The 24,070-nt window shown below is 35.4% G+C and overlaps 1 protein-coding gene across 6 annotated transcripts in view; it reads left to right on the plus strand.

Moving 5' to 3' along the window:
- The window catches only part of CREB5 (cAMP responsive element binding protein 5), a 270,328-nt gene that overhangs the window by 24,391 nt on the left and 221,867 nt on the right, over window positions 1-24,070 (plus strand). For all 6 annotated transcript variants that reach the window (XR_004256939.1, XM_032236840.1, XM_032236845.1 and 3 more), the window contains exon 2: window positions 2,719-2,772. The gene's annotated coding sequence lies outside the window, so the exon portion shown is untranslated. The remainder of the gene's footprint in view (window positions 1-2,718; window positions 2,773-24,070) is intronic.

A 24,070-nucleotide genomic window follows, 5' to 3' on the forward strand; every position in this document is an offset into this window, starting at 1 on the left:
TCATATATGGCAATATATCCAAAAGAAATGGAGTCTAATGATGAATCATGTAAGTCCAGGGATTTGTTCAGGTTCAGAAATTCTTATCCATGGCATGCTACAGTTTGACTTACTATTATATCCAGAATATAAGGTCTAGTAATCCAAAGTCTGTTCTCCACCACAGATATTAAATGGTGGTCCTCTTGACAAGAGCAATTGTAAGGGCGTTTACTTGGTCTTTGGATTGTCCAGCAATTCTAAGGAAAAGGTCTTTGATCCACTTCAGAAATAGTTCTAGCCCTTCTTGAGAACACAACATTAGTTCATTTAGATTGTCAGTCAATTATTTTTGGTTTTCGGTGAGCTTATTTGAAAGTAAAGCTTAACCTCCTTCTCATCCTCACTGGGCAATCTGTTCTTGATGGCAGGAACTCCTGCCTCTTCTTGCCTTCAAAATATTTTCCTTCACTTCCATGTCAGAAAATAGTTCCAACTTTTGAAGTAGGGATTCTCTGTTAAAGGTTCTGTTAGTTCACCACCATCCATACCTTCTTACCATATTTGCATACTTCATCAACTAGCTAGACAAATATGTGCAACACATACTACACATACTAAAAATGTGGATGACTGAGCAATCTATTTCATATTCTTTGATATAAAGAACATGTTGATATAAAGGAATTCATATTATTCCTAGGTCACCAGTAGACAGGACACTGAGTGAATGACATCTTTTACATTCTCAAATTGATTAGTTGGAAGTACTCAGTGATTCATGTCCTGTGAGCATGCCACAGATAGAAGAATAAACATTTGCTGGTTGGTTTTGAATTGGTTTGCAAAGAGTATCCCATAAGAATGTTTTTAAAATTGTGTCTCAGGGCATTGCATATATTTACAAATGTATTTTTTCCACTATTCTGATGTGGCCCATACTAGGGCATATTCAGGCACTATGTTATGGCAGAGGTGGTATTCAGCTGGTTCTGACCAGTTCTGGAGAAGAGAATGTGGGGAGAAAGTGGGGAGAAAATGGGGATTTTGCAGTATCCTTATCCCACCACACCCACCAAGCCATGCCCACCAAACCACATCCACCAAGCCACGCCATGCCCACAGAACCAGTAGTAAACATTTTGAATCCCATCACTAGTTATAGGTTAAAACTCACCATGTGAACAGCAAGGATGAACCTCACCTCTCTGAAGTTCTGTTAGTGACATTTAATCTCAAAAATATCCCAGTGTTCACACAAGTAGCAAATTGTTTTGGCAAAAGCTTCCAACTAACAATACCTAGATAGTATCACACACTGGAAGATATGTTCCACTTTTTGTAGTTTATTGCTTACATATTTTTACAAAATACTTTTGATTTCAAGATGAGTTTTTAGTTTTACTTTTAAGTTGCTATACACAATCTTACTCTTATTCTATTCTTACAGTAATATGCTTAAACCATTTGTTTGATAGATATATGTTATTTTTATTAAAACATTTTTGTACAAAACATTCAGTGGGTTATTGTCTAGAATGTCCTTAAGACTTGTTATTTATTAATATACAAAACTGGATAAATTTTAAGCAGAAACATCAAATCAGATGGATAGACCAGACTAAAATAATGTTAAAAACAGCAAAATAAAAAAAGGAGCCACCAAGTTTCTTGAAGAAGTTATATACTATTCCCAATTCACACATTTTCTGTTCCATTAACTATATTTAAATAAATTAGTGTACTGCCAGAACTATTCCAGTATTATTAAAATGTAAGGAACAAATATAGAAAGTAGAGTTTAAGATTCCAAGAAGCTAGATATTGTAATGGTCTGTGACAATATTTTGAGACTGGAGACAGAGGAGGAAGAGGAGGTGGTGGAGGAGGAGTAAATACAGATTAAATATAAGAAGAGGAGAATCAGGAGACAGAATGAGACAGAATGATACAGCAGTAGGAAAAGAAGGAGGAGGGGGAAGGGGGAGGAACTTCAACGAGAGAAGAATGAGAAAACAGAATGTCCCAAAGGTGCTTTTCAAGTGGCAACTGGACTTTCTTGTTTTTCTTTGAAGACATTTTGCTTCTCATCCAAGAAGCTTCTTTAGCTCTGACCGGATGGAAGAATTTATATTCTTGCAGATAGCTGATCATTTGAATGTTTTAGAAAGTCGTTGGGCTGCTTCAGTCTGTGTCCTCAGGGTCACCTGATTAGTGCAAAGAGCCTTCTTGGAACTGCTAAAAGGCCTGGGTTGTGGAGCTTTCTGCAAGATATTTTCTGGAGGGACAATAGACTTCTTCCAGTCTAAAAGTTCACCTCCTTTCCTTCCTTCATCTTTACAGGCTATGAATAGAGATGCACTATTGTCACTTCAGGGATATGACTTCATATTATGCTCTATGTTCAGCAAACTTTCTTTTTAAAATATAATTTTATTGAAAGCTTTAAAATCAAGAGTAAAAATTAACAGAAAGTAAAATAAAATAATGGAAAAAAGTAAAATAGAAGAAATAAAGAGAGAAAGCTAAAGAACAAAAAGAAAAAGTATAATAAAGAAAAGTAGAAAATAAAGAACCAGGGTATAAAGAAGTAGCCTATTTATAGCAGTTATAATTGTGACTTTCTTTCTATAATTTATCAAAGCCATAGATCATAAGTTCATTTTTTCTGTTTGATGCAAAAAGTCCACAAATAGTTTCCAATCAGCAATAAATATTGTCTTTTCTTTAATTATACAGGTCAAGTTGGCCATCTCAGCAAGTTTTATCACCTTTACCAACCATTCCTTCATTGTAAGTATTGCTGAATTTTTCATCTTTGGTTGTATAATAATCTTGTTGATATTATTAGCAATAGAAACAAACTTCATGCCTTTTTTGCCTCAATTGTTTATCTATAGGTCCCAAGAGAAAAAGTTTTGGTTTCAGTTATATATTAATCTTTAAAATCTTTAAAATTTTCTGAATTAATGTATGCATTGGAACACCAAATCTAACTTTTTTTGCACATCCACGAAACATGATAAAAGTACCCTTCTTGTTTTTCTATTTCCAATATAAATTTCAAATACCTGTATACATTCTAGTTGTTTCTGATATCATATATCAACATTGCGTAATTACATAAAATTTTCTTTAAGATTACTGCATCGAGTAAATTCCAGTCCTTTCAATCACATATTTTACCATTGTTCCATCTGTATATTAGTCCACTTTATCATACACTCTTTCACTTGTCTTCTGATTCAATAAAAATTTAAACATTTAGCAATTACATGTTCATCATTTATACCAAATTCCTTTTAAAGTCAGTATCTTATGCCTATTTTGAATCTGATAACCAACAAAGGAGAGTATTTGTAGCTTCCTTGGTCTCTTTGAACATGCTTGTTTTCTTGCAGACGTTTTATTACACAAACTAGGTAACATTATCAATGCTAGTGCTGATAGTCAACAGTGTTGACTAGCACAGATGATGTTACTAGTTTGGGTCTCCAAGAAAACAAGAGATCACCAAGGAACTCTCATAAATAGAAAAAGCATTGACAAGCATGTCCTTCTGCCATCAGCTGCCACCTTGATTTTATTTTGTATTTCCCTTGGTAGAATTCTTGGTAACGTATGCCGTGTTAACCATTTGTGTTCACCTATAATTCCTCATATGAAAAATATGATATTTTCCATCAAAAATATCAACATTATTAAATTCCAACGTTTTACTTAATTGCTCAAAAATCTGAAACAACTCTGATGTAATTCCTCTTTCTGCAGGTGGCACTAACAAACTTGTCTTCCATTCTCCTATTTTTGCTGTTTTTTTAAGTAATTGCCATTCAAATATTAAAATTCAAAAGTGAAAGTATCTTAGTTATAAGAAGGAAGGTCAATAGCTTTCTTCTCCCTCCCATCCCCCCCCCCAGTTCATTAATACCTTCGCCTCAAGTGGCACTTTGTGCTTACATTCCAATTGCAATCTGACTTATATTAACTTTATCTTTAGATTGTAAAATTCATCAATTGTCTACACTCTTTAATGTTAAACAGATAACATTCTGTTTGTTGGGTCAGGTTCATCTGTCAGTTTAATTCCAATATTTCAAAAGCACTATCACCAAAATTTACTTTTTCAAAATTTATTCATTTTAAACTTTCTTATAACCTATTCTTAAGCTTTTAGGCTTTTTAAAAGCCCCTTTTTCCTTCTTTAATCCATAAAGAACGTTGACTCACCAAGTGGATTTCTTTTATCCACCATTTGGAAAATCTCTTTTAAAAATGTTAATTGATTGCATCTGGTAATGATTAAGAAAGTGAGGCCTTTGCAAATCTCTTATCTAAGTAGGTTGCATTATAGCTGTGAACTTGATTGAAATCCCTCCACCCTCAGCCCCTCAGCTCATGAGTCAACCACAAATATCTCAGTTCTTGCAGTCTCTTTACAAGGATCAGCTGTCCGGAGTGCCAGTGGATAATATCACAATCTTTGTCTGGAAGATTGTATTTACCAGAATTTTCTGGCTGGCAGGCAATCTCCACTGTTCCCAATCCTTCAGGGACATCTAGTCTTTCATAGAACCTCATTCAGAATCTCATCCAACAGTTTCTCAAGACATTCATTCCATAAGAATTTACATGTAGGAGTATTTGGCACATCCCTATGTACCAAATATTTTATGTTGCATTAGTTTATTACCTTTCCAGTATATGATTGCTTGAGGCATTTCATGTTAAGCAGTTACATGAACAATATATCAGCTTTATTGTTTCTAGTACATATGGCTTAAATCTTCAGGATAAGTTAGATATTATTTCCTTTAGTTATTTAAATAAATTTAGATTTTGTTATATTATTTTATTAAATTTATATTATTGTATAGATCTAAATAAATTATTCTGAATTGCTCTTAATTTTTCTGCTAGATAAATTTTCAGAAATAATACTTTTTAAATTATCTATATAAAAACTAGATATTAGATTAGAAGACATGATATGGAATTTGTTGACAATTAGAGCAAAAGAGCACCGTCCCATACCCTTGGAAAACATTGAGAGGTTATAGATTAATTCCTTATTGCAACTGGTAACAAACTACTATTAGACAATTTATTTGCAAATTTATATTTCCTGAATTAGACTCCTGACTACTGGAACAAAATTTGGTCTTTATGTATTGCACATGCAAATTTTCCCTGCATTAAAAAGAACCACAGGAAAATATAACTTGCAAAAATGTGTAAGAGTTTAGTGACTTGATGTGACTAAGTCTATTTTTATAAATTATGTACGTCAAAGAGATAGAGGATTTAGCTGTTTAACTGCTGTGTGTGAAAACTGGCTGGAAAGAAAACTGGCTTTAGAACATGGCTGTTAAACTTGTGGCGTCACATTGCCATCACATGATGCTTTGCAATGTTTTTTTCCTTTGCGGGGCTGGGTGTGGCCTGCGCATGATGCATCCAGCCTGTGCTTTAGAAGTTCCTTTTCCAATTTCAGCCCTTTTTTTTCCTGCTTTGACAACAGTAATGATCTGAGGTTCTGTCAATTTTTATCACAGTTGTGACTGTTGGACTGTCCAGTTTGTTTGCCTCCTCCAGACCATTATAATACTAAAACCATAACAAAACTCCCCTGTTTTATACATTGTTTCTACTAAAAAGTTCCAAAATTCTTATCCACTTCATCTAATTTAAATGGCAGAGAAAAAGTCCCGATATGTCACATTAAATGCTGCCATCATATCACAAGTTTGACACCCCTAATCTAGATAGATGATCTGGAATAAGGTGTTACAAGTAAAATAGTCAAGCTTGCCGATGACAATAAATTGTTCAAAGTAGTAAATATTTCCAAAGGAATCTCTGCACTTAGGGCAGTTGGCAATTCAAATTATAGAGGTCGTTCAATATGAGCAAGTGATATACATGGGTGACAAAAATCCTAATTATACATACAAACTGATGTAAATCAGAATTAGCAATGACTGATGAGAGAGGTTTTGGAGTGATTATAAAAAATTTAATGAAGCTGTTGATGTAGTGCTGTGATGGTGAACCTATGGCACGCGTGCCACAGGTGGCATGCACAGCCATTTGTTAGAGCATGTTTGGCATTGCCGTGTCAGCTCCAGTGTGCATGCATGCACTAGCCAGTGGACTTTGGCCTTCTTTTAAGGCCATTTGTCGCCCTCTGGAGGTTTTCTTGAAGCCTCTGAAGCACGAAAAACTGGCCCTATGGGCAAACTGGAAGTTTGGAAACAAACTTCCGGTTTGCTCGTAGGCCCGTTTTTTGCCCTCTCAAGTCTTCAGGGAAGCCTCCTGAAGGCTCCAGATGGCCTCTGGGGACGGTGAGGCTGTTTTTGCATTCCCCAGGTGCCTAGAAAGCCTCTGGGCCTGGGGAGGCTGACAAAAGCACACCAAAAGCTGGGAAAGAGCGCTGGTTACATGAACATACATGGAGGGGCACAGGCATGCACACTGGTGTTGCATTATGGGTGTGGGCATGCCTTCACACAACCCGCTCTGTGCTCCCCCTACTTTTGGCACATGATCCAAAAAAATTTAGCCATCACTGACGTAGTATATATCCACTATAGAAAAGGCCAACAGAATATTAGAAATAACAAGCAACCTATTGGGAATATTGAAAATAGAGATGCCAATATTGTAATTACTTGACATAAATCAATATATGACTACATCTGGAATATTCTTTGCTTGAGGACTCATATTGTTGGGGGCAATATGCTGACTCTGTAAACTGCTTAGAGAGGGCTGTAAAGCATGTGAATCAGTATATAAGTCTAAGTGCTAATTGCTATTCTTGGTCACTGCATCTCAGAAAGGATATAGTGGAGCCAGTGAAGATTGGAAGAATAATGGCTAAGATGATCAAGGGATTATAAAGAAAAATTGGAACAATTAGAATCTTTTAATCTAGAAAGGAAGGAATGGATATGATTGAGGTATAGAAAATTATGCACAGAATGGGTAAAATGGACAATGAGATCTTTTCTCAAAATGCTGGAACCAAAAGTCATCTAATGAAATTGAGGCTTGGGAGAATTGGTAAAGGCAAAATAAAATTATTTTAACACAATTCAACTTTGAACTTCACTACCATGCAGTGTGGTGCTGGCTACTAGCCTGGCTGACTTAAAGAACAGTTATAGAACAATATTGGTCCAAAATATTGGACCAATATTTGGAAGTCATTGAGATATTGTACCTATTAGCCTTGATGATGGGGTGACTGCCTCTGAAGCAGTGGTGGGATTCAAATTTTTTTACTACTGGTTCTGTGGGCGTGGCTTGGTGGGTGTGGCATGGATTGGTGGGTGTGGCTTGATGGACATGGCAGGGGAAGGATACTATAAAATCTCCATTTCCTCCTCACTCCAGGGAAGGTTACTGCAAAATCCACATTTCCTCCCAATCAGCTGAGATTCGGGAGGCAGAGAATAGATGTGGGCACGGCCAGTCAGAGGTGGTATTTATGGTTCTCCAAACTACTCAGAAGTTCTGCTACTGGTTCTCCAGAACTGGTCAGGACTTGCTGAGTACCACCTCTGCTATGAAGGCCATCTGCTAGGACACTACTGGGCTTCCTTGTGCAGTTAGTTGGTCACTGTGAAAGCAAATTGCTGGACTAATTGCTCAATCTAATAGATGTCTGCTTACATTTTAAGATCTTAAGATAGTGTTATAAGTCTAACACTAAGAAATGGCTCATATCTGCACTGGAACAAGATGGTAAGATGGCTTTAAGATTGTTCACTTTTTTCTTATGACAAAATTTGGAAACTCAGAATTAAACAAGTTATGAACGTATGGGATTAGGTTCTTTGCCATTAGGCAAAGAACAGAAAATAATGAATGGAGATGCTCTCAGATATTGTTATCGGGCATCAAATGTTATTTAGTATATTATTAGATGTATCTTTATCGGTTTGGGTAATGAAATGCCGATGAGAGTTTATGAATAAAGTTACTAACTCTGAACCTGATTTATTCTGAGTTATTTAAGCAGGAAGGTGGACTGCAGTGGGCATTTCCTGTTCTGTCACAAACTATATTGGACTCAGTCAAAAGTAGAAAAAGAATCACCCTTGTTTATCTGAGACATATCTATAAAGTACTTTTACTTCTAGATTTAGTGTTTCAGAAAAAAATCTTGAAATGGTTCACCTGGGGTATCATGGAAAGGAAGATGTGCCTGCTATAGGAGACAAAAAGAATATTCCTTTGTATGAAGAAGGAACTTAGCTTGGTTTTTTTTCCAATGCTTTATACTAAAGCATTGCATATAATGGCCCATGCAATGCAAGAGCTACATTAATCAAATAGCAAATATTTTTGAGTGGCATAGTGAATTACAAAATAGTCCAATAAATTCAAATATGCTACATTGAAATTATAATGCACAATCTCAACGATACCACTGAAAACTGCACATACTATAAGTTTAACATGTAGACAAGCTCTTATGTATACACAGTGGCTTTGAATAGTACTAGCAATGTGTGACAACTAGGTGTTATTTTGTTTTTGCTCCCTCTAAACATTAACATATAGCCACAATGAATGCTTGCAAGTGTAAGATATTTCCAATCAGTAGCTGATTCCATTTTGTTATCCTTGGTAGAGTTTTGCGCACATTTCATAATTGACCTCAGACTAGACAGAAAACATCTTCATTGTGCTAAGCTATGGTTTAAAAACAAACAAATACCTACTTATATCATGTCTCATAGCACTCAACTCTGCCTCAAACCTTTAATCTGTTGTCTGAAAAAAAAAGCACATGTGAACCTCAAAAGCTTTTATTATAGGAGGGAGGTTTTGAAGTTGTAAATACAGACCACATCAAAGAATTTAAATAATGCAACTGGGTATGTGATTGTGGAAAGGAAAATTCACTATATTTGTTAATTTCACAGTTTTTCTCCCCAAATAAAAGAAAATAAAAATACAAAAATAGAAGGAATTGAAAAGAGAATTTGATTATGAAAATACCCATGAATTGCATAATATTTTTTTGCCAAACTGATCTTGATGGCATAATTCTGGAGTTAAAATTATTCCCTGATAAATTGTTCAGTGTAGCCTGAAAGTCTAGTGTCATAGAAAATAACTGATTGCTTCAGTGCCACAAGATACAGTGACGATGACTCATCCGGATGTCTTTTGAAGAGGGTTAAAGTGGTGCACAGTTTATCTCAATGGCTTGGAGTATTAAAGGATGTGAGAAAGGGCCTCTCTAGTCCCTTCAAACAAGTTCTGCTTGTAGTCTCTTTGCCTGGCACCACAGCTGAAATCTATTTTTTTTATTCAGTACAATTAGAGTTTAAAATAATCTGTTTAATTTAACAGATCAGCTCAGTGAGGATTAAATCTCATTGAACTAAATTAGCATTAAGTTCCAAACATAGATGGTATCTTTCCACCTGCAGGTGGAAAAATGTCTACATACAGACAGTGATTTTTCAATAGATAAAGGCTGATGTAGCTCTTCACTCTGCTATGAGTTTTAAACAGTAGCTTTCAATGTTGGCTTAAAGCAACCTATTGGTGGGGGGGAAAGGTGTGCTGTATGTAATTATGTGGCACTTTTTGTTTAGACCACAGTGTCTATGCGTAGGATCATGCAGTACAGCTGGCAGTTCTGGGCATGGCCCTGGCAAATTCATTCAACAAAATTCAGCTTTTCTAAGATCACATATTTTATATTAAGTTACAGATTACATCTGTAAAATTATGCATGTTTATGTTAGTTTTCTAAAACCTACCATGCTTTAAAAGAAAATTAAGATTTCCCTTGCAATTTTAATACATATTCAAATATATAAATACCTATTCAAAAATATAAATCCAAAATACTTAATAAAGGTTGCAGAAATGTGTGCTTAGAATCTAGAAGCAATGTTTTGGAAGTAAACACTTCTGTTTCAAGGCAGCAAACAACACATTCACTTCAATATACATTACACTTTTCATCTATAACTGTAAATCTGATTTACTGATTTAAAATAAATCAGATTTTAAAATATATATTTTTGAGCAATTTATTCTAGTTTGGATTTAGAAACTTCCTTCCACTCATGATTAATTCACAGAATGAAACTCTAAACTCTTTCAAAGGTGCAAACTCTGTGCTTTGCTGAAGATATTCCCAGGTGGCTGGTATAAATGTATGCAACAGCCAAAGTCATCATTGCAAAATACATTTGTTTGCCAAAATAAAACAAAACAAAACAAAGCCAACCATGTTTAAAGGAAACTTCACAAATGATATTTTCTGTGAAGAGCGATGTGATCCAAGACAATTTTAATATTAGCTGATTTATTACAGGTTTAGGTAAAGAAATAGATGACTTTAGTATTCCAAAATTAAATACTCAGCCATATCTTTCTCTGGTATCTGTTTCTCCTTTCTTCTGACACAAAGAACTAAATGATTTAAAGAACGAAAGCCTTGGGGAAAATTAAAATAGCTATGTGACAAAAAAAGAAAAAAGAAACAAAAGTTTATTAAAACCAGTTATCTTGGCACCTTTGCATGGGACCCAGCCAGCACCTGGCATTTTCAAGCGATTGCTGGAGTACTAGTACAGCTCATTAATGCTGATGCCACCTTTGGACTTGGGCCCAGCCATCTCCCAATTTTCCTGTTGGGACTTACCTAACCACGGGCACCTGAAAACCACTCATCATTTTCCCATGAAGTCCTAGATGATGGTTTCATAATTTGCCACTTGCCTATATTTTCCATATTTCTGTTTTTAATCCTCCCCCCCCCTTGCCTTCAATTTTTAAGAAAAATGTTGAACATTAACAGTGCAATGGTGAAATATAGGGCATTACATTTTTAGACCAACTTAGTGCCCTAAAGCTTTATTGTTCTCACATCTCTGAAATGTATTTTAAAAACACAGAGAGAAAGAAGCATCAATCACAAATATATCATTTAATCATTTTTTGTTACTGTCCAGGTGCAAAAATAAATAAATAAAAAAGAGTGGTTCTCAACTTCTGAAATGTTGATTCAGGGGTAAATTTAATAGTTTATACTGTGAAATGGAGCACAATACTCTAACCATATGGCCATATATTGAAATATATGTATTTGTTTCCATTTGTTTTTGGATTCAGATTAAGGTATTAACTATCAAAATCTAAACCAGTAAGGGCCTGACCTGATAATCTGAAGGACTGTATACATTATGAGCCTTTCTGGGGGAAACCCCCTCCCAACACTGCCCCCCCCCCCGCCTCTTCTGGGGAAAAAAACTGCATTAAGGAGCCTTCATAGCAGGCATAAACCAGAAGGGCTCTGGTGTTACACCTGGCCTCTATTTGATCATGATTTTAAAGTATTTCTAAATCAAATGCATATTTTAATGTGAAATAATTGTTATGCCTTTAACATTTGTTTATTGATTTATGTATTTTTAAAATATGTTCACCTGAGTTAAATGTTCTATTTAAGTGAGAAATATAGGTCCAAGATGAATAAATAAAAGAACAATTTGATGCTGCCTTAACAATATTTTGATACAGCAATAGCACTTACATACTGCTTCACAGTGCTTTATATGCTATTATCTGAACAGGTAAAGGAGGACCCAGACAAGAATGCAGACAAAGGAAAACAAATGGGGAAGGGTGCGAAGAATACACTAACTGTTTAACTTTCTTGGAATCCACCAAATTTATAGCAAAAACTGCAAAAAAAAATCCCTTAGGTCTACATGTATATGAAATTTTTCCAGCATCAGGCTTTTTCAATTGCTATATTTTTCCAACAATTCTTTATTTTCAAGAACATGTGAAAGTGATAATATAGAATCAACATACACTTTCCAAATATCTAGTTATAATGATGAGTCATGTGATCAAAAACTACAGTGATTGTAGAACTGAAGGGGCTGGGTTGAAGCTGATTGTTGGAATTAGGAAATAAATTAAGTAATTAAATCTGGGCTGATGAGCCTGCTGATGGACAGGAAAAAAGAGAAGCAGACAATTTACAAGGTTACTATACACAAAAGTTTGCATGACTACTGTTGCAAAAACAGTTAAAAATAAATACCTAACCATCCCAGATACTTAAAAAGCTAGATAGTATTTGATTTTAGGGATGTGCATGCTAGAAGGAAAATATAGGGACAAAATGGTGAACATGCTCTCCTTTTGCTAGCTGAAGGGAACCATAATAAATTTTGTTAGTCATTCACTTATACCTGAACTCAGTCACATGCATGTACAATGTGTGTGTGTGTGTGTGTGTGTGTGTGTGTGTGTGTGTGTGTGTGTATGTATGTATGTATGTATGTATGTATGTATGTATGTATTTATGTAGAGTATGTATGTTTTTGATATGTTTTTAGCTACAGGGGCAAATGTGCATTTACTGAACTGAAAAATACATTATATCTAGCCTCATATTTCATACATAAAAGGCAGACTATACAAACAACAACAGAGCAATGAATGTGGCAAGTGCCTCCTTTCTAGCCCTACATATAGGAGATTGTGTTGCAATTAATTCTTCTAAATAATGTGTCTCTTTATTTCTTAAACTCCGTCCAACTATATACATTCTTCAGTCTCATTTTTTTTTCTTGAAGAAGTATTGTAGAATTTCCTTCCAACTACTGTGAATGATTAAAGATCATCCTAGAAAACTAATTATCCAATCTGTTTTATAGGGATTAAAAGAACCAAAACTTTTTAAATCAAGCAAAAACAATTTTGAAAGTAGCATGGTTTTCCTTCTTTCTCATCAAATAACTTAATCATTGCTATTGCTGTTTATTGTTTATTTATTCCATTTATTTAGCTGCCTACCTATCCCAGGTCTTTAGCTTCTGTTTAGCTGAATTACCTGTTCAGTTTAAGTTTTAGTTCCATCTTAGGCACAAAGCCAGCTGGGTGACTTTGTTCTAGTCGCTTTTTCACAGTCCTAGGAAAGAGGCAATGGCAAACCAATGAAACATATCTTTTGCTTTTTAGGTTTTTTGGTGCAGTGGTTAACTCTTCTTCGAATCTCCTACTCCTTCATACCAATTAGGTTATTTTTTTGGATTGTATTGACATGTTTGTTTTAAAAAGTACCACTCTTTTAAATAAGTAACATAGTGATTTTGCTGAATAAAAAGCAGTAACTTGCAAGTTTGAATTAATCAGTTAGATTATTACAGTTTTCTTAGAGACAGGGTTTTCAGCACACATTTGTTGATGCTGCTGTCATTTGTTTTTTAAAAATCACTTGGCATACATTTATTGTCAAAGAAGTGAACAATATAAACCAGAATTCTTATTGCTTTAGAGCCAGGGACTAGTTCCATGCCAGTTTTCTGTACACTGGTTGGGGCATGGTTTGATGTGCGTCCTGCATCTCCTGTATGTGTGGATGGGGCATCGTTCACTTGTGCATTCTAGCTCCTGGTAGTCAATGGACCGCTGTCGGTCCTTGGCCTAGGGATTGTGGATCCCTGCTTTAGACCATTGACACATAAGTTTCTATAAATGAGAATTTAAAAAAGTCATTACTGTTATAACCCAGCAACAGCCTGTGCTGCGTTCTAATTGGTCGGGCGAAGCACAGCCTGTGATTGGTGGTTGTAATGACAGTTAAATGACAGTTGGTACCTGAGAGTATAAATACTGTGACAGTTGTAACACATTCTGAATCGCAGTCATCTCGCAATAAACATCTTACTCTCTGATTCCATGGCTCCTGCGTCTTTCCCTCACAACACATATGTAACAATTACCATTCTCCATCATTCCACAATGCCCTGGTTGATATTTGAAATTAAATGGCCATTAGAAAACTATTCTATATGCTTCTTTAATTTACAATACTAGGAAACAAAGTGATAGATAAGATTGCTCAATTGAATAAATATACTCAAGACAAAAGGTATCTTTTTTTTGGGGGGGGGGGGGATAAAGTAGCCCTATCACAATTGAGCATGATTCAATTTTCAACAGAAATAATGGATATGCCAAAAAGAAGCTTGGATCGAAAGTCATCATTCTGCTTAAAGATAGAGACTACTGCAATGTAAGGTGATCTTTTATAAGCGGATAGTTTCCGACAGATCCAGTACTCTTTTTTGATACATCAACCTACCCAAAGTTTGATTACATTATTTATTTATTTATTTATTCATTATCAAATATACAAACTGTTCGTTTTCCTCACAAAGGGATTCTTGGTGGTATACAAGCAATATATAAAAACATTAAAATGTCTATAAATATATTGAAAGACAAATTAGTTAAAATTAAAAATTAAAAAGTTTGGGAGAGGGCCTCCAAGGCTTATATATATCATATATATATATATATATATATATATATATATATATATATATATGATTTCTTTTACAACCCCCGGTATGCCCAAATATGGGAGGAAGATCACTCTTCCATTCTCTGTCCTTCGGCTCGTCACAAGAGACCATCCAGGCAGAAACCCAATATTTTTACTGTTGCCTTTTTGTTATTTATATATATATATATATATATATATATATATATATATATATATATATATATATGTGTGTGTGTGTGTGTGTGTGTGTGTGTGTGTGTGTGTGTGTGTGTGTGTGTGTGTGTGTGTGTGTCTGTGTGTGTGTGTCTGTGTGTGTGTCTGTGTGTCTGTGTGTGTGTGTATGTATGTGTATATACACACACACACACACACACACACACACACACACACACACACACACATATATATATATATATATATATATATATATATATATATATATATATATGGTTTATTAGAAGGGAAGCATATTATCAGTTAACATTGTTATTACTTCCATTATTTTATATTCCTGTACTATTATGACTATTATTGGTATTAACAGCTGTAATCACAATGCAACATAAGATTAATGGCAGTTTTCCAAAGCAATAAGTTTATATGCATTGAATTGATCCAGAATTCTAAGAGATTAATTAGCAGGTACTGAGTATAGAAGCCAATCTGAAATACCCTGTTTCTGAAGTAACCACCCATAATGGCAATATTATTTTCTTGTAAAAATTATGTTTTCGGGCATGTCCTTTGGCTGAAATTCTAAGCACATTCACTAGAAAGAAAATCCCATTGAACTAACATGAATTTACTTCCAAGTAAACATGTCTAGGCTCATGCTGTTAGACTTGTAAATAATTCATACATATCTTTAAAGGCTGTTTCATAAATTCTGCTGATGATTACTTCTCAGTCTTAAAGTCAAACGGCATTGATTCATTTAAGTATAGCTTTTGGGCTCTTTGAAAGCTTAGCAGATGTTTAAATTGTTTACTGCAAGATTAAAAAAAGTCAGCATTTTACCAATTAATTACATCATAACATGTTCAGTAGGTGATGTTTTGATTTGGAGCAATTTGTTAAATGGTACTTGAGGGCTGATATTTGTTTCCATCTGTTCTTAGCTTACAGAATATGAAGCATAATTATTTCTGTGAAAAGAATATTTGCCATGTTCTTCCCAGCTAAGGGTAGAAATAGTGATGTTACTTTTTGGTTTTGTTGATATAAGGAATAAAATGCTTTCAGTTGCATGGTTAAATTGAATACTTGAAGAAATTGTTTGTATTGTCTCATTCTAAATATATTCAGTTGGAAGTAAGCTCAGTTTCTTTTTTTTTAATTCTCTGTTTAAGTAGGGTAACCATATCTGAACTACCAAACTCCAGATAATCACTGGAAGCAAAGAGAGGGGAAAACTTCTAATTCTTTGTTGCCCAGATACAAATTTTACCTAGCCCACATCAGTGTTGGGTTCCTATTGGTTTGGTCCTCTTCAGCCAAACCTGTGGTTTGGCAGCCTAGGTTGCTGAAACTGGCAGTGACCCAGGCCTGCCATGTCCCTGAATTGGTTCTCTGGGCAGCACTATAGGTGCCGCCATCTTGTTTTTTGCTTCTGCGCATGTGAATAACAATTTTTATTTTACTGTGCATGTGCACACAGCATGTATCAAGCATGCAACAAGTGCACATGCAGGGTACACCCAAGAGCAAACCAGCAGTAGTGTCTGCCGGAACCCACCCCTGGCCCACCTATATAGTTACAGAATAGGAACACCTATTCCTTCAACAAAATAAGCAAAGGGTAAAATTACTTTGAACCGGATGAGAATTTCTTCCCATATGCTGAAAACAAAGGCCTTGATTAAAGTGGGTTTATAGTACTTTCCCATACTGAAGTCCATTCTTGTAAAGAAATGACAGAAAAGACAGTCCTTTCTGTACACATTTAAAGGTATTTTCTGCACTGTGAAAACCTTGAAAAAGAGGTATCATATATAGGAAATTAGACACAATTTCTGACAGAGCCAATTGGTTCAATGGTTAAGGTATCAAGCTAGAAATCAAGACACTTGAGTTCCTGGCCTTCCTTAAGCATAAACAGTTGGGCGACCTTGGGTCAATTGCTCTCTATTAGCCCTAGAAAGGAAGCAGTGGGAAACCACTTTGGAAAAATCTTGCCAAGAAAGTTCAGGGAGTCCACGCAGTTGTTAGGAATCAAAAACAAATAAAGAAGGAAGGAAGGAAGAAGGAAGGAAGGAAGGAAGGAAGGAAGGGTCCCTATTTGAGGAAAAAGGGTGGTTCAAAAATGTAAAAAAAATGAAGTAAGGGAGGAAGAAAGGAAAGAAAAAGAAAGAAAGAAAGAAAGAAAGAAAGAAAGAAAGAAAGAAAGAAAGAGGTTTTCAGACAATCTCTGGGAATGTAAGTAGTATTTGCATTTTAAGTTTCTGAAATAAATCACTTGCTCCAAGCAAATATAAATCCAATCTGTAACAATTTTACAAGGGTCTTTAAAATAAGAGAACAATAATTAAATGGAAATATGTTTTGGAACAGAATTACCCAACAATTTAGCAATCTACAAGATGCCTCGAGGATAAAGCCATACTTCCAAATGTTATATCATCTAATTTTATTCTTTAAAATATTATGAGTAGAGTTCAAAGCCAAAAATCTGGAATACTTCCACAGCTGATTTGTCCATGACCCCATCATATAACTTGAATTACCATCCCTGAAATCCATGTCAGAGTGAGATCATTCACAAAATTATGTACAGGTGCTTCCCCAAACAGACTCAAGCTAGCAATTCTTTCATTTCAAATTCTCTTCCTTCCTCCACTTTCCTTTCATAATTTTTTTAATGTTTGTGTGCAATGGTGCATATTTTATCTTAAAAAACCAACAACATTGCAAATATGTTATATGGAATGTCATCAGAATTTATTTTCTGTCCAAAAGCCTTCTCTTAAATATTTTTGAGATATAGTAATACTAAATCTCAAAGCATCAAATCTCACATGTCAAATGACAATACTTTTGAGCAGGGGTGGCAAACTCCTGTCATTGTCATGTGATGTATTAGGACTTCCCCCTCCCTTTGCTAAACAGGGCTTGTGTGTCGCTAGTGCGAGACACATCCAGTTTGCAGACTGGGAGTTTGACAGCCCTGTTTTAGAGACTGTTTTCAGATTCCTACACACAGGGATTCAGTCAGATGCTGACTCATCAACATTTAGAGCCTTGCAGTTTAACTTGAGAATTTTCTTCATATTACGTTTGCAATGGTCTTGGAAAAGATGAACTGATATTTGTGACTTGGGTGTGCCAAATGAATGCAAGAGGGGGAAAATGACAATATGTGAATTGTATAGGTAGTCCTTAACATATGACTAGACTTGACTGATAATTTCCGTTGCTAAGCAAGACAGTTATTAAGTGAGTCATGCCCCATTTTATAATCTTTCTTCCTACAGTTGCTAAGTGAGTCATTGCAGTTGAGTGAGTAATTTGGTTGTTAAATGAATCTGACTTTCCCATTGACTTACCTGTCAGAAAGTGGCAAAAGGCAATCATATGACTCTGGGGCACTGTAATCATCATGAATATGTGCCAATTGCCAAGTGTTGGAAATGATCATGTGACCATGGAATGCTGCAATGGTTGTAAGCGTGACAAAGGGTAATAAATCACTTTTTTCAGTGTGGTTGTAACTTTTAACGGTCACCAAACAAATGGTTGTAAGTTGAGGATTATCTGTAGTATCCCACCTACATGTTGTGATGCAAACAAGAAAGGTCAGGTTTACTGTTGCAATGTCATGCTCAAATTTGTCTCACCATGATAATTTGCATCAGATGCCTCTGATAGTTCACAAATAAAAGACGGCAATTTTATGTCATTAAGTGCTTAACATGGACATATGAATCAGCTGATATAACACAGTGCTTAGTTATTGGACCCTGAGAATGTGTGCTGAAATTTAAGTTCTTTTGCTTTTACTGAGTGAATAATCTCACCATATGTTTCACAATAAATGTAGATAAAGATTGAGATTAAAAAAAATTCTGACCATTTCATCTACAGTGATAAAATAAGCTTGGGATAGAGATTTTGTAGGAAATTGTTGTCAACAATATAGCTAAGCTGATAGCTGATATCATTATTTCTATGAAAATTTTACTTAATATATATAAAATATATATAAGGCAATATATTACTTACAGTGAATACATTAAATTATACTGGTAATTAAAGATTAAATATGCCTAACTCCAAAATATTTTTGGACTTGGTTGTGTTACTGTTTTTGTTATCCATAAATGCCATTTTTCAGTTAAGCCAACAAATGAATCACTTAAATACAAAGCTATTTTATTTATCTTTTTAAAACTTATAATAATAGCAATTACTGTTCTGCAATACAAACTAATAATTTATCAAACTATTGTGTCATCAAGTCTTATTAATGACATAGCATCCTTTCTAGGACAATCTGTCCTAACATGGTCCATAGGATCTTCCAATGTTGCTTCCATTCAGCTTGCTGCTAATCATCATTTTCTATGTTTCCCAGCATTAAAAACTATTATCTCCACATTATGTGTCCAAAAACATAATAATTTTATCCCTCAATGCAGTATTCTTTGCATGTATTAATAACTCTCTTAACTGTGGAAAGTTCTCCACAGCAATATAATGTAAATGTAGTACTTCTTTTTCATTTTCATCTTCCATGAAATAAATATGTTAAATATTTGTGTTAGCTACTGTTACGTATTCTTATGCAGAATAGATAAACATATCAACAGTTCTATAATTTTTTCATCCATACATTTAACAGAAACTGTTTAAATATCATTATGACTTTCTATTTAGTCATATAGATGATAATGTCATTTTGCAAGAACATTGACAAAAAAAAACCTGAATCTGACAAATTTTGAAGAAAGGAAACAAACCATCTTATATCTTTTACACATATGTATAAAAATTTAGGAGTTAGAAAAGTGAGATAAAAAGGAAATCCCATGGGTATTCTTTCATTTATTAGAATGTGAAGTTTCCGCTGTTCGCCCATGAAGCCAATGTTGAGAAAAGACAGGAGACCAATTTTCTCGGGATGGAGCGACCCAGATTGGGGGTCTGGTAGCCCCTTTTATTGAGACAGAACAAAGGCAGGAGGAGCAATAGCATGTGATAAAAAACAGCCTGTAAAAGTACAATTTCTCTCTATATATGGTCAAATCCTGGACGTCAATGGTAGAGCACATCTCAGAATGTTATGGTATTCACTATCAGGTTGTTATGGCTTTCTAGGAGTTTGTTTTCTCCTGTATGATTCAGCGTGGCTCTGCAGGCCCTAGTATGAACTAGGCCATGGAGGACACACACCTGCACAAGGAACTATATTACAACATTAGAATAGTTAAATAATTGTTGAATTCTGTATTTCCGTATAGAATTATTTTTTCTATAAGAATTTAGCAAAGAAAACTTTGTATACACTAGATTTTGGACTATCCATATGGATGCAAAGAAAATTATTTTTGTAATTGGTAGTGTGTCTTTGACTTTCCCTGTTTTATGCTTACAATATGTACACAGTATTCTAGAAAGGTATTTTAATCAATTTCATAATGATTATTTCTAACAATGATGTACTTTATTAAAGAAACATTCTTTAAACTACACTGACTAAAAAAATAACAATAATACTAATGAAGTCATGTAATCATGTAATCATATCTTCTTTCAAGCAAATCTAAGCTATTACATGGCTCTCGGGCATATCTCAATGTTTTTGACAAAAGGAGAAGAAAAGAGGAAAAGAGGAATAGACAGACATTCCAATCTCAACAGAAATTCCTTATCACCTTTTCATTAGTTTGCCAAGTAATCCTTTGCAACAGGCATCTGCAGGAGGCAGATCTGTTAGATCTGAAGTCCATTTGTTTTTGCTGTCTGCCCAATGGGAAATTCCAATTCTACAATTAGGTTGCCCTAGTTGGTGGAGCCAAGCTTAAATGTTGCAGCCACATCCTGTTATGCAGGAAAACCTCAAGTTAAACTACTGAGTTGCCTTTCTGTTGAAAGTGCTTGCCTTGAATTTTATGCTCTGCAATGGCCTTTGATGATCTACAGAGAGACCTTGGACACAGAAATCCATTCAGTTAACAAATTTGTTAAATGTTCAGAATTGGCTAAAGGTCCTATCACAGACAGTTCATCCAGTGCAACCAGGTAGTAAATGCCTGGCAGTCACTGGATGAAACTGAAAAAGAAAGATGGCACCTTCTTGTAGGGGCAAAGTTACTTTTCAAGCTGTTTGAATCCTTTTAAAAACAAGCCAACACCTTTTTCCATATCAGTTTTAACACTTGATACTAGATTTAAATGCTTTATAGTAAATGGTTATGTATCTCTTTTCTACCTATTTTTCTGCTTTTCTGAGCAGAAGGGTTGATTTATTATATGTCTACCTATTCCAGTTTCTGCAGCTTACTGTTCTCTTCAACAAATTAATGTTTTTATGATACTTTATGTACTTGTTCTTGATATTCCCTACAGCAGTCTTTATCTAGTGTGGAGCTCACTTTTCTCTCAGTTCAATTTCTTTTTATCTGATGTTCCTGCTATACATGCCTCCTTTTTTTCCTCACACCAATTCCTGCTGGCTCATTATGTTAATAATTTCTTTACAGCAGCATTTCTGTTTATTTCATTTTCCTGCACACTCAAACAATTCACTTTCTCATCCACATCCATTGGCTGACAAGCATCACATACTTTGCACACTTAAGGCCAGAACTGAGGAGAGGGGAAATGGTAGCCATGCCGGCAGTGTAGGAGAAGTCCAACTGAGTCCAGGAGATGGCAGACTGCTATACCAGTTAGAAGTGGCAACATGAGTATGGGGTACACAACAAAAAGTCAAGATAGTGATTGCAAGTTCACAGGGGAAGTCACACTAAGTGACTCAAATAGTGGGACTTTGCATAATTGTGACCGCTATCTTGACTTTTTTATCCTACCTTCATCAATAAGGCACTGATGATGATGATGATGATGATGATGATGATGATGGAATGGCAGCAATCTTAGCAAAGTAGCAGTGGTGATGAGATTGCAGGAGCATGAAGTTAATTGAGAGAAGAGGAAGAATTACCATAGATAGGTTAGTGAGATAGCAGGACAAGTGAGAATTCAAGTGGATCAAGTAAGGAAATACTTACACGAAGTCTTCCCAAATGTATCTGTGTGTATGTGCCTCTATACCCTTTCTTCTTTAGTGAGAACCTTTCTTCTCATTTCTAAAATTATTTTGTAGTCTTTTATATACAGAGAGGGTTATAGCAATAGCAGTTAGACATATACCGCTTCATAGGGCTTTCAGCCCTCTCTAAGCGGTTTACAGGTTATGCTCCTAGGGAGCTTGGGAAAATATATCTATTTGAGATTAGTGCCACCTGGGCATTTTCCCTAAAAGATGTTGATATTTCCAGCTATCTTTGCAAATGAGGTCAATTAATTCCACAAACTAATCAGCTTGGCTTTCATCCCAGAAGAAATGCTGCTGTGACAGTTTCATGGTACATCTTTTGGAACAGCCCAACAGGATAGGTCTCATTGGAAGGGACTACTCCCTTGTCTTGTCTCCCCTTCTGAGATTTCTTTTCCTTCAGAAATTAAGATACTTTGGTTTCTCCGTTTCTTCTTCCACAATCTTTCTGTGCATACCTGCAGCTGTGTCTTTGCCTCAACAGTAACCAGCTCCCCATTTCTCTTGCACCCAAAGCAATGTACTATAGTGTAAAGGTGTAAAGGTTTTTAACCTGAGTGATTTAGGTTTAAGTGCACCCTCAGACATGCAAATTCACTGATTGATTGGGGCTATTCATGTTCCCTGAGGTCAATCTGCTTCATAGGATCATTGTTCCGAGGAAAAAAAATGAGGGCTGTGGTGTGTTGTATACCATCCTAAAGGAAGGATGGGATAGAAAGCCGGCGTTAATCAAAAGCTAATGAGATGAGGTGAAAACTGAGGGTACAGGTGGCATGTGTCTTGGTTTTTGCATTCACCACTGCCTAGTACAAGTGGATAGTCGATGAGCATCACATAGTAGTACAAATATGATTTTTTTTATTAGGTATATACATCTGAGAAGTGAAGTCTAGCAAGTGTAAGAAGCCTCTGTCTTATTTTCTGGATTATTCAGAGCTGAGTAGAACATCTTGTCCATTCCCTGAGATCTCTGAATACATTTACTAACAGGAGAGTTATTTGGATTCATATAATATAAAATTCATATAATATAAAAATTATGAATTAGGAAAAACTAAGAGCACCCATTTATAAAATAACCTTAAATGGAAAAGAAATTACTGATTTGAACAAATCTTTATTCATTTCTCTTACACTTTCTAAGGCTGCAAAATGTACCGTATATACTCGAGTATAAGCCGACCCGAATATAAGCCGAGGCACCTAATTTTACCCCAAAAAGCTGGAAAAGTTATTGACTCGAGTATAAGCCTAGGGTGGGAAATGCAGCAGCTACCGGTAAATTTCAAAAATAAAAATAGATACCAATAATGTTTTTGAATAAATAAATATTATTTATTTATAAATAAATAACTAGCTCTGTAAGTGGAAAAGAGGGTCAATAAAAACAATATGGTATCAACAATAACTTTAAATGTACAAAAACCTTAGCTCATTCAGCAACCAAGCTAAAACATAAGAGTTAAAATCCTTCAAAACTGGATTCCTCCTCATCATCTGTATGTCCAAACAGAGCTTCAGCATTAGCTAGTGTGAGGGTATCAGCATAGACATTGTCATCATCACTGAGTTCGCAGTCATCACCATCAGAGCTGTCGTTCTCATACAAAGCGCTGTCTTCACTGCCATCCATAGCATTACTAATACCACATTTCTTGAAGGCGTGTCGCACCATGTCCTCCGGAATCTCTTCCCATGCATCACGAACCCACTTTGCTATCAATTCTGTCGGGCTTCATCAGATTTCCACCTTTTGTCAGTCGGGCTTGACCAGATGACATCCATTCATGCCACATCTTTCTCACACGGTCTTTAAAAGGTTTATTTAAACACACATCTAGCGGTTGCAATACAGATGTAAGCCCACCTGGAATAACGGCCAAAGTAACTTGAGAAGATTTTGCCATTTTTTTAATGTCATCAGATGTGTGGGCTCTGAACATATCCCAAACTAGCAATGATGGTTTTTTCTTTAAGGCTGCTCCTAGTCGTTCTTTCCAAATTTCTTCCAGCCATTTTTTTGTTCCGTCTTCATCCATCCAGCCTTTAATATGTGCGCGCACTGTAATTCGTGGTGGGAATTTGACCTTTTTAGGCAAGGTCTTTCTTTTAAAAATAATGACAGGCCGCAGCTTAGTTCCATTAGCCAAACATGACAGAACAACTGTGAAATGGTTTTTTTTCATTTCCTGTGGTTCTGAGAAAAATAGTTTTGTCTCCCAAACTTGCCACAGTTCTGTTGCTTGGAAGATCAAAGGTCATAGGTGTTTCATCCATATTTCCAATATCTCCCAGGTCATAGTTATGGATCCTTCTTTGTTTTATGATGAATGAATGGAATGACATCACTTTTTCATCAAGGTCTTTTGGCAACTTCTGTGAAATCTTTGTTCTTTGCCGCAAACATAGGGAAAACCTATTCATGAAGCGGGTACACCATCCTGCTGACGCAACAAATTTTTCAATGCCTG

This window comes from Thamnophis elegans, chromosome Z (assembly GCF_009769535.1).
Source record: "Thamnophis elegans isolate rThaEle1 chromosome Z, rThaEle1.pri, whole genome shotgun sequence".
Lineage (NCBI taxonomy): Eukaryota > Metazoa > Chordata > Lepidosauria > Squamata > Colubridae > Thamnophis > Thamnophis elegans.